The sequence below is a fragment of the Neolamprologus multifasciatus genome, chromosome 19 (genome assembly GCF_963576455.1).
Source record: "Neolamprologus multifasciatus chromosome 19, fNeoMul1.2, whole genome shotgun sequence".
In the NCBI taxonomy this organism is placed as follows: Eukaryota; Metazoa; Chordata; class Actinopteri; order Cichliformes; family Cichlidae; genus Neolamprologus; species Neolamprologus multifasciatus.
Genome location: NC_140457.1, coordinates 10,084,887 through 10,090,060, shown reverse-complemented (window position 1 = coordinate 10,090,060; position 5,174 = coordinate 10,084,887).

Below are 5,174 nucleotides of genomic sequence, written 5' to 3'. Positions count from 1 at the left end.
TATGTCAATATCCCAAAAGTATACTCAGTAATGTGCCCGGGGACAGTTTATGTCTGTTAATATCGAGAATTGCCGTGGAGCTTGTAGTGCATCCCCCCCTAATAGAGGTCTGATTTGGTATCTTCCACGGCCGCCTCTCATTCCATTCCTCCCAACTGTGTAGGACTCAACTCTGCCGCATTAAATGTGGACGTCGCAGCAGGGATAGTAAAGTAAAATAGTAACGGCGTCGTTCGTATGTATTAAAAGCCTAGCTCAAAAAGTTTGAGATGTAGGGCAGTTTGTTTTATTTCAGGATCACCAGCTGTTTTGGTCTTCTTCTCCTCTTGCACTGTTATTGAACATGCAGTAACGGGCAGTATTTTCCACACGGATAAAGGAAGGATACAAAAAACAATTTTATAAAACACCTAATCATGTGATATTATAGGTCATAAAATTATCATAAGTGACTTTGAGCTCAACTAACTTAATTTTGAACTGGAAATGTGGATGTTAGCACATAGCAAGTCAGTTTTATCAGTTAAGAAAACAAATTGCACAGCATAAATTGCTTAGAATAAATAAAGAATAATATACGCCAATTTTACTGATTTTTAAATCTGGGCAAAATGCATGTAATGAGAGTAAAGGTTAGCCAGCCTTAAAAATGATTGTAATAACTTAATAACTGTACATATGCTTCATATTCATGTTTATTCATTCCAGTTACTTGTGTACTGCATCCTCACCAAAGGGTGTGCTTGGGGAATCCACCTTTGTGATGTCAGGCAGTGGTTGCTTAAAAGACAACAAAAAATTAGGGAGAGCCCCTTTTAGGTGACATGTTGACCTGTAATTAGTGTGTGGGGGCTCCCACTCTGCTGCAATTGCTTGTCAGGGGAGAAAAAAGATGAGTGTCAAACATGAAAAGGGGCTTGGAAGTGTGCCTGGTCAAGCCAGGCTAAAACCCCCATCTAGTCCAGACTGCGCAGAGCTTAGCTTTGAAGTGACATCAGAAAGGGACCTGTGAACAACAAAGCGACCCGCAGGCCATTATCTTCAAAAAAGAAAAGTTGGAAAAGCCACAAATCACAAATCCAGGATGAAACACTGATCAGGTTACTGTCGTGTTTGAAGATAAGTTCAGAAGTTGGTGGTGACACCTCTGCAACATCATTAATTCTTGTTGTGCAAGTACTTTGCGCAGCCCTCTCCCATTTTCTCACTAAATGCAAAACCACTGGAACAAATGCCACTCCAAATGTGACATACCTGACATATTCCACAGCTTATTTCCACCCCATCTACCTCCTTCTTAAACCGCAGAGTGCTTCCAGCCTTTGTCTCCCTGTCTTGATTTGATTAGCTGGGTCTGGCCAGACTGGAGGTGCAAAGGAGGGGGAGCTTTTTGTTGAGGCAGTATCTGGCTAATTGACATAACTCTTTCTGCTTTTCTTTCTCCCTAGGGGAAGATGAACAGCTCCCCCACCAGACTTTTGTCTCAGTGGAGAGTCCTTGCCATCAGCTCTTCCTTTGGCTTAATATGACACACGTAGCCACTCTGTATACTCAAAGCAAGGTAAAAAGAAAGACATTATAATATTCTCCTATGGAGTGATAATCTGCAGTGGTGATTTGGAATTTATTTGGTGCACAAGAATAACCCCTGCAAGAATGCTTTGGATCATCAGCTTATAAATGTTCCATACTTTCCAAAAGAGCTTACGGATGAGCACGCACAGACTTGTTTCACCGTCTAGATAGCTAAAACTAAATGACTTGAGCATGCAGTCATTACTGGACTGCATGAATTTTATTTCTTAAGGACATTAATATGTTATACCATCCTCTGCTCTCATTGCTTTTACTTTCTTAAAATATTTTGGACCAGAAAGTCATGTAGAAAAAAACAATACACCTGGGATCACTTTATTTAACTTCCATCTTATACTTGTGGAGAGCAGCATGGTTCTTTTTATAAGACAATCGTGTCAAAATTACCCAGAGACTAAACAATGACATGTCACAAGCTACAAGTTGCAACTTGTATGCTGCACATTTTGTGAAATGTGCCCTGGGGACCTAAAGTAGTTCTGCAGCATGCACTGTAAGTCTGCGCTCTGCAAAGCTATTCTTCTGGGCGCAGCTTGGCACTCAGAAATGATGCTATAGTGAAACAGGACAGGGACAAACAGCCTGTAGAATCAAAGGTGGGAGGGCACTGTTGCCTAAGATATCAATGTAAATAGATGAAAACAAGCAAAGAGGGGATTTCACACACATGTTTGGTAAGTTACCATTGTCAGTGCAGTTATTATGAGAAACAGGTTGGGGAATTTATCGTCAGAAATCATAATCTGTCATTTATTTGAGTAGCGCTTTGATGTTGCCAACCATCCATTACCAACATTTAACAGAAACCTTATTTTGCTTTCTCGCTGAACAGCTATTTACGTTTGAGCTGAACTCTATCGGCTTTTTGTTATCTTTTCCCCGTCTCTGCCTTCAAAAGAATGCTTGTACTTGTTCTGTTAAATACAACAGCCTGGACTCTAAGAAGCTGAGCATGCATTCAGAGCTCAGCAGATGTTCTCTAATTGTGGTCATTTGCTCATCTGTTATGCAAGGGTGCATACCAAATGTATTAAGCATCATCAGAAGAGGAATGAAGAGGAGTACAAACATCTCTGTTTCAAGTATTGCTGCTCTTTTGTTTGTTTTATGTAGTGTCCTTTGAATGCATTCTCAGGCAGTAAGGCAGATGGCTGGTCAGTTACACGATGCTATGGACTCAATATTCTCACTCCCCAGGGAAATCTCAGGGAAATAGGGGTGGGGATATCTGCATGGAAGATAACTTAAGTGTTATGGGGAGAGGAAGGCTTCGAGATGCTCTGGTGTGCTGTAATTTTACTGAAGTGCAATAATGAAACAGATTACTGAAAGTTTTAAGAATGAACTTCCTCATCCTGCAATACTGGAGGAAAAGATGGGTGGTAATCCCAAAGCCCTGGTGCACTATAAAGTTAGAGCAATTCTGAAGAAACATGCTGAGTTTCCTGCAGCCACATAGAAAATAGAGGTCATTGATCTGAATTATTGTGCCAAGGCCATCTCCAGATACTGTCTGAGAACCCTGTGGCATCAGTAGTGGCACTGCAAGCTGAAATAAAAAGTTTATTATGCTGTCTCGTGGTGCAGGTTTTGATAGCAAAGATCACTAATCATCCAAGACTTGTCTCCGTTTGTTCTCAAAATGTGATTCTCCAGCATCGAGCAAGACAATCGCCGCTGTATTGTTGAAACAAAAGCAACAAGCATGTCCCGCTAAAAAAGGTTCAAGTCACTCTCACATTGCTCACAGTCACTGGCTCGTCTCACAATGCACTTTTCACTGGACGTTGAATGCTGCGGCCCAGAGAGCAGGAGAGAAAGTGACAGAGGAAAACATATAAACAAAGAAACAAAGTGAGAGAAAGAGAGCTGTAGATGGGGGTGGAAGAGTGAGGTCACCAGATGGTACAGTGAAAAGAATGCACAATGGTAACACAACACTGCTTTCTTTCAGTGTGCTCTTGTAATCCTAAACTGCAATACTATATGCAATGCACATGCAGACTATAACATAATGTTGGCATTAGTGGACCAGGAATGAATAAAGCACCAGTCTAAGAAGCCTTATGTTATAGAGAGTTTTATCAGTGATAACACAAAAACAGTGTTTGTATTGATCCAATTTGAATCATGTAAAATAAGTCTGGGATGGAGAAAAGGCTGTAGATAAATGTATGGCATTGGTAACTGGTAATAAAATAAAACACAGCTCTCTGACTAGCCTCTTGTCCATGAGCAGTGAGCTGTTTTTGTTTTTGTTTTTCATTTCTCTTTCTGAAATGCTCAAACATGACGCCGCCCGTATCAAGAGCTGACATCGTGTCTATATTTGTATTAGACAGCAGAATTTAACAGGACAAAACAGACAATATATTGTTACAAAAACCTCTGAGGGCAGAATTGTTGCGCTTTTTGCTTTAAATTCATAAACTGAAGTTTTAAATTGAACTGAGCATGATTTTCAGCAACAGTTTATTATTGTTATTTTTATAAAAAATGTATGTATTTTTTTCACTGAGGATCATACGAATGTGCAGGGATGCTCTGTGGAAACATGAGCCACAAAGTATACAGTATGTGTCTGTGTGTGTGTTGTCACAGTGGGTTGTTGTTTTGTTTTGGTATGGCATCCACGTGGCTAATGTAGCAACATGGGGTCACGCTAGTGCTATCAATACGGGCCAGATCTGAGCACCAGCTGTCATACCTGGCCATGTCCCCATTCACACAGCCAGCTGGCGCTTTATCAGCTTTGCTGCATTACTTGTCTGTTCAGAACTATTATTATGAGTATTACAGGCACCACATTTCATTTAAGGAGCATAATTTCTGGAGGTGTCTTTACTGCCATACAGGAATGTCTGTAATATTTTTCCATGGATGAAAACAAGCATTTGCCTTGGGTATAAAAAGAACATCTTAGACAGGCAGACTTTCACAGAAGTAAAAAAGAACAGCGGTTCACCAAGATTTTAAAAAACTGCACTCAATAATGTTCCTCAGCATAAAAATATTTTAAATACTCTTCATCTAAAGTACATAATATTATCAAAAGATTTAATCTACAGAAATCTCTGTGCGCAAACAAGGCTGAAAATCAATATTGGATGCTTGTGTGGCATTCAGGCGGCACTGCATTAGAAACAGGCATAATTCTGCCATGGAAATTACTGTGTGAACTCAGGAACCCTCCTATAATTAATTGTCTCTGACTACAGTTCACTGTATCATCCACAAATACAAGTTAAAGTTCTGTTGTGCAAAGAATAAGTTATATGTGAACATGATCCAGAAATGTTGCTGTCTTTTCTGGGTCAAAGTGGAAAACTGTTTAAAACAGAAATGTAATTTCATTTTGGAAAGCATGGAAATCGCTTCCAATGATCTTCTTATCAGTGCTCAGTTCATAAACCTGCATCTCTGGTGGTATATGGGTCCATTAGTATCTATGGAATTGGCACCTTGCACATCTGTAAAGGCATCAGTGCTGAAAGATATAAGAGCAACATATGCTCCGGTCCAGATAATGTCTTTTTCAGGGCAGCTAGAGTCTTATATCAGTCAGGAATGCGACAGGA